Raw genomic sequence first — 13,024 nt, forward strand, 5'->3', positions numbered from 1 at the left:
CTGGACATGACTCCATGGGGAAGATCCGCATCTTAACATATAATATCAGGGGCCTAAACTATCCAGTGAAAAGGGTAAAACTGGAGAAGCTGCTAAAGAGGGAAAAAGCGGATAGATTACTACTTCAAGAAACACATATCAGAGCCCAGCACAAGCAGAAGACACACATAAGGGGGTACAAGATATGGGCTCAGGCAAACACAACCGAAAAAAAAGCAGGTGTGCCGATAGCGATAAAAGAGCGGGTAGATGCCACGCTAGAGGACAAAAACACGGATAAAGAGGGGAGATATGCATTTGTCAATGCGGCGATAGAGGGACACCACATCTCCCTGGCATCAATTTACGCTCCCAATGTAGGACAAGATGGCTTTCTTAGGATTATGCTAGGACCAACTGGAAGATTTTGCAAGGGGGGAGGTGATCCTGGGGGGAGATCTCAGTATGGCATGGCACCCAAAAATAGACAGAAGCACAGGGAGTATCCACGGCCAAGGGGCACCATTGAAACGCCTCAAACAACAGATGGATCAAATGGCCCCATGTGATGTGTGGAGGGAACTAAAGGGGGACCAGAGGGATATACATACTTCTCACATGTTCATAAGTCCATGTCGAGAATAGATTCCTTCTGGGCATCAGTGGGACTAATGGGAAAGGTTCAGGGGCTAGACATGGGGTCAATATTGTTGTTGGATCTTGCTCCCCTGTGGCTAGAGTTGAATCGACCGGGGAAGACAAGTGGGCTATGGAGGTGGAAGTTACCCCAGAATGTAATCCAAGATCCAATAATAGGGGAATCAATAAGGGAGATGGTAGAAGAATATTTTGAACAAAATGACACGGGGGAAGTCTCTCTGGGGACGGTATGAGAGGCATTTAAAGAGGTAATCCGAGGGAAGCTGATAGCGTTGAAGATCACGAAGGAGAAACAGAGGCACAATTGGGAAAGGGAGCTGGAAACCACGATAGCAGACATACAAGAGAAAATCTCGATCCAACCCACGAGGGCATTAAAGAAATCGTTGAAACATACACAAGGCCAATTAGAAATGCTGCGCACAAAAGGAGCAGAGAGAACACTGCTATACCTCAGACAAAGATATTATATTAAGGCAAATAAACAAAAAGAAATAACGAGTAAAAAAGGCAATAATAGACCTCCCTCTAAATAAAGCACCTGGCCCGATGGCTTCACAGTCCCTTCTATAAAAAGTATGTGGACATACTAATCCCATTTCTAACTAGGCTCTTAAACTCCTTCAAAGAGAGTGCCAACGTGACCCCAACAATCCAACAATGAACGAGGCGAAGGTACTAGTCTTCCACAAAGCAGGGAAAGACCCGACATACCCCACGTCATATCGGCCAATATCCCTGATAAACATAGATGCAAAGATATACACAACGGTCCTGGCAGCAAGACTATCCCTGCTGCTTCCCAACCTAATAAACCGTGATTAATCGGGCTTTATCCCAGTTAGACAAACACACGACAATATTAGGCGGCTCACACATTTAGTGGAAAAAACGGGTATCACCCATACTCCAGCGATACTGCTTTCGGTGGATGCCGAGAAGCATTCGACCGAGTGGAATGGTCAATGCTATTTAAGATCCTAAAACGCATGGGATTCGGGGAGCAATATATTGCAATGATCAGAACTAACTATAACTCCCCAACAAGCAGAATAGCCATCAATGGAGAAGTTACAGGAAGGGTAAACATCTCAAGAGGAACTAAGCAGGGATGCCCGCTCTCTCCGCTTCTTTACGCTATCTTTCTAGAACCTCTCCTAATGAAAATAAGGGAGTCCATTCAGATTAAGGGGATCGAAATGGCGGGGATGCAGCACAAGGTAATAGCCTACGCGGACAATATGGTAACAGCCCTTGAAGACCCAGGGAGAACACTAGCGGCAATTGTTGGGGAACTAGAAATGTACGGGGCAATATCCGGTCTTAAAATCAATAGGAGAAAATCTGAAATTTTGATACTGGCGGGAGATCGAGAAGCAATAGAAAGGGAAGCAACATTACTTGACCTTAAGAGGCCAGCTGTATGAAAAGAACTACCCCCAGCTCCTAACAAACATAAGTAGAGACTTGGAAAGATGGAATTCATTACTGATATCATGGTGGGGCAGAATTCAATCGGTCAAGATGACCATCCTCCCGAAGCTATTGTATTACTTTCAAGCGCACCCGGTGGGGGTCCCCAGATCATACTTCAAAGCATTATCCAAGCTGGTATCATCCTTCATATGGAAAAGAAAAACCCCGAAGGTAGCCAGGGCGATACTCACTGCAACAACCAGGGTGGGGGGGGGGTGGCTCTTCGCCATTTCCAGAATTACTATCATGCGGCGCAATTAAGGGTGCTTTGGGAATGGATGGGAGAAGACCCGCAGCCAATATGGGAAAAACAAGATAGGGCTGTGGCTAGGACCCCCCTGGTGGAACTGCTTTGGGTATAAGCGAAATTATGAAGACCAGAATGGAGGCATGGGACAAACAAACACGTAAAGGTATAATGACCATGGCGGTAAGTCCTTTTACACCCATCTGCCGGAACCCCCAATTCCCACCAGGAATGGAGCGAGGGGCTTTTGAGAAATGGGAAGAGGCGGGATTCACGAAAATAGGGGAAATGTTCATGGACAATGAAATCAGATCATTTGAGGCCTGCAAGTCCCTTCTATGCCTCACAGCGGGAGACAAATATAAATATGACCAACTCAGACACTAGCTAAAATCCCCGGAAATAGCTAGGGCAGCTACGAGAAACCTCACACCGTTTGAGACGTATGTCACCTCCAACTCAGGGGCGAAGAAATGGGTTTCGACACTAAACTCCGTCATAAACTCTCATGACGAAGAAATAAAATGGACATATATGATCAAATGGGGTAGAACCCTGGGGGAGGAGCCAACAAAAAAACAGTGGTTGGACTTGTGGACACAGATCCCCAAAATGACCCGCTCAGCACAAACACGGGAAATGTGGATTAAAATAGTAACCCAATGGCACTATACCCCAGGAAGGCTGCACACAATGTTCCCCCAAACATCAAATCAATGCTGGAGAGGGTGCGATGCGGTGGGTACATGGAGACATACTTGGTGGGACTGCAAGGGATCAAACCATTTTGGGAGGAAGTAAAGGGGGAGATGGGGAAAATGTTCCCGTATGTGGGGCACTGGGGGATGGGGTATGGCTATGCGGAATAAGAGACAAAACAGCCAAGAAATACAAAAAGCCACAATGGATACGCTTCATAGGCCTGCTGAATTCTTGGCATGGACAACAATTGCCCAAAACTGGAAAAAGAAAAACACCCCACTGACAATCACAAGGCTTCAGAAGATATGGGCCCAATTGACAATGGAGAAAGTGACCCACACAATCCAAGGCACAGGGGATTCTTTTGCAAAAGAATGGGAAATGGTCCAAACTGCCTACAGTCAGACTTTATGGAACAATGGTGTCCCCATAAAATCAAAATAACAGATATTTTCAGTGGGGATAAAGGGTTCCCCAATAGACAGACGTTTATGCCCCAAGGGGATGGAGGGGGGAAAGTTTGTTGCAAAATGTTGATTGTATGTTGGCATATGAAAACAATAAACACAATAAAAAATAATTTAAAAAAGAAAAATAGACATTTAGATTCATCAAAGTGTGAACATCGCAAGACAAGGCAAAGTAACAAGTTACTTACATGTAACTGTTGTTCTCCAGCATGGGTCTGGCATGGATTCACATGCTCATGAATATTCCCCGTCGTCAGGCTGGGAATCCTCGGTAAAAGAAAAAAAAAAGGTTTCACTTTTGTTTATAAACTGTCTTTCTCCTATAAATCAATCACTGAGCTCTAGGTCATACTGCCCCCAGCCAATGACTGCCCCCTCCCTAAGCCCCTCCTCTGGCAGCCATCTTCAGATTTGGTAGCACGTAAAGTGGCAGTAGGACCAAGAGAAGAGCCGCAGAAGGGCAGGCGGGAGGGTTTGCATGTGCATCCATACCAGACCCGTGCTGGAGAACAACAGTTACAGGTAAGCAACTTGTTCCTTCTCAGCATGGGGTCTGGCATGGATTCACATGCTCATAATTAAAGAATACACAGCAGTACATACCACAACCACGGGAGGTGGCAAGGCTCAACAGAAGCAATCTCTTAACTCCTCACCAGGCACACCTTCAAGCGAACAATTTGTGCAGCACTGCTTGGGCACCTCTGGGCTCCTTCCTGGAACCCTGTCCACGCAGTAGAATTTTGTGAAGGTGTGCGTCGACCTCCACCTAACAGCCTTGCAAATGTCCAACAGGGGCACACGAGACAGGAACGCCGTTGTAGCAGCGATCGATCTGGTAGAATGGGCTCTCGGATGGTCAGGCATCGGTCCGTTTGCCAACCGGTAACAATGAGTGATGGAGCCGGAGAGCCACCTGAAAATGGAAGCCTTGGACAGGGCCTTCCCATGGTTCAGAGGGCCAAAGTTCATAAAAAGGGGAGAAGTTTTCCGGAAACTCTGCGTGCTAGCCACATAAAACTTTAGCGCTCGAGCCACATCCAGCGAGTGCACAGTCCTCTCAGCCGGCGACAAAGGCGTCGGAAAAAAACACAGGCAACACCAAGGGTTTGTTCAGATGAAATTCCGATGGGACTTTGGGCATGAAGGAGGGGTGCGTCCAAAGCACCACCCTCGTCTCATGGAAAGTCAAATAAGGCTGCTTGCAGGACAGAGCCTGGATCTCACCTACTCTTCTGGCAGAGGTGATGGCCACGAGGAAATCTGTCTGGTGCATAGGATCGAATGGAGGCCCCATGAGCCGAGTCAACACCAAGTTGAGTTCCCACGCCGGGGCCAGAGCCTTCACCTACAAGAACAAACAGAACAGTCCCTTAATGAACTCCTTGACTAAACGGGGCGACCAAAGGGAGGACCGTCCTGGAGATCGGGTGTAACATGAGATAGCCGTCAAGTGTACCTTGATGGAGGCGTGCGCCAGCCCCGATTTAGCCAATGTTATAATATGTTATGTTACTTGGCATTTATATAGCCCCTTATGTATCATTGGTATGACCTTAAAGCGCTGGTAGGTTGAACGCCCTTGGGAACCGTAGTTCAAGTCAGTAGAGAAAGAGAATGTGGTATGGTGTGTAGGCGCACCGGATATGTGTGCAGCTGATGTGGTTGTTGCATGATAATTGCTTCATAGCGGTAGGTGTGGTGCTGAGGAAATCAGATGGATGTGTTCAGTCTGGAGGGTGGACACTCAGACTCAGTTCTGGCTGCGTTAGGCCTGAGGAGACGCCTAAAGCTAGTCATAATGTGCTCAGCTAGCTGTGTTTTATTAGGATGATGAGTTGTTTGTGGGGTCATGTTAGTATGAGAACAGCCAGGCCGAATGTGTCATAGCATAGCTGTGTTCTATTTGGATGATGGTGTATAGGAGAGAGTAAGCGTAGTAGTGTGATATGGTGGTTTATCACTGAAGCGCTAGCAGTCAGGCACGAGAGCAGGACGGGGGCGGACATAGCCGGATATGTATATAAAGCGGATCCAAGTGATTTCCCGCGGCTGAAAGTACCGCGGGCAAAACGTTTGCATGAGAAATGTGCGAACTACCAAAAGTTTGCACCTTTCTCATGCGAACACACATACATTCTCACACCCACACACACAACACCCATAACACCCCCTCCCACCCACACTCTCAGCACACCCCCACCCACACCCCCCAACATAAACAAACCCCACTTACCTTCATCTTCACACTGGGTTCCTGCAGCGCCAGTTCCCTTTCACTTCCGTGATCGGGAACCGACGCTGCAGGGTCCTTTTCTTTTTTTTCTTTTCTTTTTTTTTTTAACAGAAGGCTGCGGGGGTGTTCCCCGCAGCCCCCGCTGACTATACCATAAAGTATAGTGAGCAGGGCGATGCGGGGGAAACCCCCGCAGCCCCTGTTTTTTTTTTTACAATGCTACCACCAAAGGTTCGAACTTTTGGTGTTCGAACCTTTGGTGGTAGCATTTTTAGGACTTTTGGTCGTTGCGACCATTTTTTCCGGGAAAATCGTCCTAAACCTATAAAGCGACAGGATGGCTAGGGTAACATGGGGATACAGGTACATACCATCCAATTCATCTGTTCCATCCACTTCATCCGTTCCATCCACTTCATCCGTTCCATCCACTTCATCCGTTACATCCACTTCATCCGTTACATCCACTTCATCCATTCCATCCGATCTATCCACTTCATCCATCCCATCCGTTCCATCCATTTTATCAGTTCCATCCATATCATCCGTTCCATCTACTTCATCCATTCTGTCCACTCTGTCCATTCGATCTGCTCCATCGACGCCATCCAACCATTCCATCCATCCAACTATCCACTCCATCCATCCATCTATCTATCCACTTCATCCATTCCATCCACTTCATCCGTTCCATCCACAACAAGTACTGAAGAACTTGGGGGGCCGTGACCCTCAGAGGGTTAATATTCTGCGACTGGTACCAAGTCGCAAAATGTTTCCATTTGTGTCTGTAGCACTTCAAAGTCGACGCTCTGGCCCTATCGAGGACCCCTCTGCAGTCCACCGGCAGCTCATAACCTCAAAACTCTAACGCTGCAGGAGCTCGGCCTTTTGTTCAGCGATCCTGGGTTGTGGTGTAGAATTGCGCCTCCCTTCATGGCGAGAAGATCTACCACCACTGGCAGCTTGACTAGTGGGGACACTGACATGCTGAGAAGGTCTGGGTACCATATCTGCCTCGGCCACGCTGATGCGATGAGGATGATCCTGCACTGGTACCGTCTTGAGTTGACTAATGACTTGTAGCAGTAGTGGCAACGGAGGGAACGTGTAAAGAAACAGGCCTTCCCAAGGGAAGGAAAATACGTCCCCCCTGCTCCCTGGCTGGGGAAACCTACTGGAGAACCTCCACACTTGGTGTTCGCCGCTGTCGCAAACAGATCGATCTGGGGACTGCCCCACTGAATGAAAAGTTTGTCCACTTGATCCTGCTGAAGCTCCCACTCGTGGCAAGAGCGCAGCTCTCTGCTGAGAGAGTCGGCGACAGTGTTCTTTACTCCTGCCAGGTGAAACAGACCGAGGAACATCCCCTGGGTGATTTTAAGCAGAATCCTGTGCAGTGCCCTTAGGGACCACTACACACAATTAAGACCACAGGTAGTAATACAAGTTTTACCTTTGGTACAAGCCTGTACTACTATGTTAAAGTGGTAGCAGTAGCGGAGCAGCCAGGCTTATCTCAAGAGTATATGAGCAGTAGGGGACCACAATTACGGTGACTCAAGCAGACACTGACTCGAGGTTTCAGGTAAAAAATATAAGTACATTTATTTTTAAACCGTTTGTTATAAACACGAGACTTCTATTAATTCAAAACCACACGTAAAATATACTACAACTAACCAATTCACTTTGTACGGTATACCTTCAAGGTAAGTACCTTCTGTTTTAGCGGACCGGTGTTGTGAAACAAAAGACGTTACCGGGAATACACTTGCGATCACTTTTTGACAGTAATGACAGTTCGGTCTTACCAAAGAAACGCATATCCGCGGCAAGAAATGCTACCGGGGCAAAAACACACTTAGCACCTGAGATACCCAGAGAGAGTTGGGGGCAAAAATCATAGGCAATACTTTTGTCAAGGCAGACAGAACCAGAGAACACTCTTAGACAGAAATTCAAAAGTCAATAGGCCGGGGCCAGTGTCAAGTGGAACCGGGTTCCTGTTGTCGAGGATCACACAGTCGGATTGTTCACGATTCAACGTAGCCAGGAGTACTTCGATATTGTCAACAGAGAAAGCAAAAGTTATAAGAAGGAGGGAAGACAAGGGCAAGCTTTGGAGACGAAGAAAAGGGATTCACCAAAATGTCCTCGAGCAGAACAGAGTACCTTATTCAATGAAGAAGCTGGTGCCACGGCAGTTGTTCCTGGTAGTTTCCTGCAGACCCATGGTACCTGGTGCTTCGGCAAGAAGGAGGACGTCTGGAGGGGTCTGCACCACACAGGGCTGAAGCCGGCAGCAGCGACAGTGAATAAAAGGTGCGCTCCTTAAAAACAGGAGAGGCTCTTCAGATTGGTATCTGGACCACTACAGCAGTGTGCAGCGATTTCGACCACGAAGAGGATCCTCTGGCTGTGGAAGATGAGCTGGTTATCCCCACCATGCTCAAGGGAAGAAGATTCCGGACTGGATCTTCTCTGGTCGTCGAAGGATAGATAGCTCAGGGCAGGGCTTCACCGGAACGGGATAGTTGCAGCAGCCGACTTCTTCTCCACTTCTCTTCGGTTCCTTGTAGTTCCAGTGGCGACTCTGACTTCTAGCCCAAGAGCCCTGCCTTTTATGCGAAAATCCCTCATTCACACAGCCTGGCTGTCAATCAAGCAGCAGGAGGGTTGTCCGGCCCGGACAACCACCTCAGCCAATCATGGCAAAGTGCGACTTGGGTTTCCTAGGATACCCTGTGCAGGGGGTGACTACATCCCTCCCTCACATTCAGCCCACCTAGACACCCAGGCGCCTAGAGAAGGGCTTCTTGGCAGAAGCCCACCAAAAGACAGTGAACAAAGAAGGCAAAACTGGTTTGCCGCACAAAGTAAAACAGAAGAAGGACTTTAACAAAAAGAAATGGCGAATAAACCCGATCGGAGCCAAAAGAAAAAGTATTTGGTCAAGCGGGTTTAAGTTTGAGGCTAATATAATAGCCCAAAACAATACCACGTTTATCTAGTATAATCGCGGTAGAAAAGTTAGGGTAGATACCACTGCCACCAGCCAAGTCTAAATGTTAAGGGAGCAAAACAAGGCTCTAGGATGTACAGATAAGAAGGGCTAAGGTTTAACCCTTTCCAGTACTCCATGTAAGATGGGGTGTACTGGATCTGTGGTTAAATGACTAAGTAAAGTTAATGGCAACTTTATCCTTTTCTGGGGGACAGTAGTCAGCTCCAGAAATTGAGTCGGTGGGAAGTCTAAAAGACAACCCTGTGTCACTGCACTGAAGGTGCTGTGTAACACACAAAAGAAGGGGGCTACTGAAGTGGTGTACTTCAGAGTCCACAATCACAAAAACAGAGGAAATACACATAGAAAAACATAGGTAAGAGTGGGGGAAAAGCTCACACTCTTACCAAGTGAAAAACAAACTCCAGAAATCCAGCAAAACTGCTAGGGGACTCACTAGGTAAGGGACATTAGCCATTGAATGAGAATTCTCCCTAACAGGCGACGGCCCAGTGCCACAACTCCTGTGCCTCTTTGGAGAGTGCTGGGGATCTGGTGCCCCCCTGCTTCCGGATGTAAAACATTGTGGTGGTATTGTCCGTGAAGACCCCCACCACTTTGCCCTTGAGGGACGGCAGAAACAACTTGAGGGTCCAAAACACTGCCGTAGTTCCAGTACGTTGATGTGTAGCGTCTTCTCCTCCGGCAGCCACAGGCCTCTGGCGTGAAGACGACCGGTGTGGGCTCCCCATCCTTCCAGGGAAGTGTTTGTCGTGACCATCTCCTGGTACGGGGGGCTCTGGAAGTCCATGCCTCCGGCGATGTTGGTGCGCACGCCGCACCACCTCATTGCTCGATGAAACTCCTCGTCGGGTACGATCCTGTCCTGGAAGCCTCCTGACTCCTGGATCCAACTGGCATGCAGGAATTCCTTCTGCGGGCGCATCCGCAATCTGCAGTGCCAGATCAGTATATACATGACGACATCATGCCGAGCAGCGACTTTATGGTCCTCACTGTGGCGATCTTCAGAGCTAACAGACATTGCACTTTGCCCAAGATGGCTGCTAACCTTTCCTCCGATGGTGTCGCCAGGCATGACACCGCGTCAAGCCTGGATCCCAGGAACAGCGCGTCCTGCGATGGAGTCAAGCAGGACTTTGCATAATTCACCGAGAACCCCAGGTCCGTCAGAAATCGAATGGTCCTCGGCGTGTGATCGACGACAATGGGCCTCATTCCGACCCTGGCGTTAACCAAGGCGCTATTAGCGCCTTGGTTGACGTCGCTATCTTTCCGACTCCGCCATGGTGAATGGCGGAATTACCGCCCCATTCCAAGGTTGGCGGGGTCGGTAATTCCCCATTCACCCAGGGCCCTTCCCCATTCCCATTTTTGCCCCATAGGGCTCAATGGGAATGGGGAAGGCGCTAATTACGGCACCGTAAATTACGGTGCCGTAATTAGCTCCTAGGTCCCTTTGCGGGTTGGTTTTTTAACGCCTGCAAAAAGCAGGCGTTAAGTACCAACCCTCAAAGGGAACTCGGAGTAGGGTGGTAAGGTTTTAACGGCACCGGTCTCGTTAACGGTGACTGTTAACCCTTACCGCCCGACTCGGAATGACCCCCACTGTCCCGTGACTTGTCCCGGATGAGCTAGTCTTCGAGGTAAGAATACACATGAATCCCTTGTAGACGTAGATGTACCGCCACTGGGGCCAGGCACTTGGTGAAGACTCTGGGTGCTGACTCGAAGGGTATAGCCTAGTCTGAAGGGTATAGCCTTGTACTGGTAATGCTTCCCTAGAACAATGAAGTGCAGGAACTTGCAATGCTTTTCATGTATGGGGGCGTGGAAGTACACGTCCTCTAGATCCAACGATGACAAAGTCTCCCTCCTCCAGCTGGCCGAGCACATGTTGCAGCGTGACCGTCCTGAACTTCTGGAACTTTATTATGTACTTGTTGAGTCGACATAGAACGAGAATAGGCCTCCAGTCCCTCGGTCTTCTTTCTTACTAGAAATTAACTTGAGTAAACTCTGGAGCCCCGGAGTAGCTTTGGAACCAGCTCTATCGCCCCTTTTCTTAACATGGGGCGAACTTCCAGCAGCAGCTGAGGGATGTGTTGTTCCTGTCGGGCCATCGGTGGTATTCCATTGAAATTCCAAAGTGTGTCCGTGGGTGAGAGCGTCCAGCACCCATCGATCGGTGGGATGGTCTCCCAGACGCTGATGAAGTTCACCAGCCGGTCTCCCACCGGGGTGCAGGCCACTTCATTCTTGCTTGGAGGCCGCTGCGCCACCCTGGGAGCCTTGGCGATGACGGCAGCCACCTCTGAAAGTCTTGGAGTGACCTCTGTTGGCTTCCTGGTTTGTGGAACGGGAGGGTTGGCGATAAGAGGAAAAGCCCCCGCCGAAACCCTTCGAAGACCTGCTGGACTTCCCTCCTGAGGAACAAAAGGACGGCCAGTGTTGTTGCAGTGTGCCCAAGGCACGGGCCGTTGTCTGTGTCTGTCTTGGCCTGGAGGGATTCATCGACAGCCTTCCCGAAAAGGTTGTCTCCGATTAAATGAATGTTCAGGACCCTCGTCTGGACATCTTGTCTAAAGTTGGTGGCCTTGAGCCAGCCACGACAACGAAGGCAAACCCTGTTTCCCATCTGGCGGAAACCCGTGTCCGCAATGTCCGGGGCCACAGTGATGCCCTCCCGAAGGATCTCCAAAGCATCGACCCGTTTGTCATCGGGGAGGAAATCCAGGAATGGCACCATCTTGTACCAAAGCTCCCAGTCGTATCTAGCCACGATCGCTAAGGCATTGGCTGCCTGGGCCGTCGTTGCCACCGAGTAGACTACCTTTCTATCCATGGAATCCAATTTCTTTCCCTTGTTGTCCGGAGGTACAGATTAAGGTGTCCGTCGTCGTGTATCCGTGTCCGTTCTCCTAGGGGGAGGGCAGCGACGGTTAGAATGGTGGTGTATGGTGTCTTTTCCTTTTCTTCAACGGTGGTTGTTTCCCCCGGTGTCAACTGGGTCACCGCTGGTGGTGCCGTCAGCATCCTCTTCTGAATCTCTGACACCAGCGTGTGGAGGGTCGAGAGAATATCCTGCGACAGGTTTCTAGGAGGCACCTGGGGAACAGGGTCACTGGGTCCAGTGTCCATTTTGTCATCCCTGTCGGCGTTGTAATCATCGTCGCCACCGCCAGGCATCTCCTCAACGTTCTGATCATTGTCGTCGTCACCACCCTCCTCCAGGATTGTGTGGACGGAAAGAATCTCCTCCTCGACGGATGAAGAAATGTCTGTGCCGCCCAGCCCCCTCTTCAGGTTCTGATGGGTCGGTTTCGGGCTCCAGCATCCTCTACTCCGGAGCTTTTTCTACCAGCTTGGACGAAGACTCCCTCCTGGGAGGAAGAGCCACTCTGGCCGCCACCGGTACACCCTGGACCGGGTCCGCCCCTTTCGCCTTCAAGAGGGCAGCAGCAACCATCTCGATGGAAGATGATGTTTTGGCCTGGATCACCTGGGCATTCACGGGCAGGTCGGACACTGTGTCCTGCTTGGCCTTCTCCGGTTTCTCCAGCAGCTTCCGTGGGGTATCTGACTTTCTCTTGGACAAAGAGCTGGAGGGGTGCTGGAGATCGAGGCAACATGCCCTGACCATCGCGGGACCGCTTGCGCGGCAAAACCCCAACGGAAGCGGACCCGCAGTGCTTGGCCTTGTCTTGGGCCCCCACAGATGGAGCGCCGTCAAAGGACTTAGAAGTCTGCTCTGGTTGGCTGGATCCAGATGTGGCATGCCCCTGTGGACCACCCGGGACAGAGGCCCTGGCCTTGAGCCACGTCGCCAGCCGGACGTGTCGATCCTTTTTCGTGCGCTTGGAGAAGCCATGTCAGATCTCACAATCTTCTTTCTTGTACGTCGGGTGTAGACAATACAGGTACGGGGAATGCTTGTCGTCTGTGAAAACATTCCGCAAACCGCAGCTGGTGCACAGCATGAAGTAGGAAGCTCAGTCTTCCTTCTCCTGCAACATGATCCGGCACAGTGTAGGCCTGATGGACTTCTGGAAGCTTCCAAGAAGAAACACTTGACAATTTCTGCCCTTGAGGGGCGATGAAAGATGCCGAAAAATGGATCGCTGTTAATCGGAAAGAATAAGCGATGGAGCACACAGGCTCAATTGAACCAAAAACAGAGTTGTCCTACCAAAAAATGCGAAAAAACACAGAAAGCTCCAAGACTT

The sequence above is a fragment of the Ambystoma mexicanum genome, chromosome 9, assembly GCF_040938575.1.
Source record: "Ambystoma mexicanum isolate Mex_15411 chromosome 9, UKY_AmexF1_1, whole genome shotgun sequence".
NCBI classification, from domain to species: Eukaryota; Metazoa; Chordata; class Amphibia; order Caudata; family Ambystomatidae; genus Ambystoma; species Ambystoma mexicanum.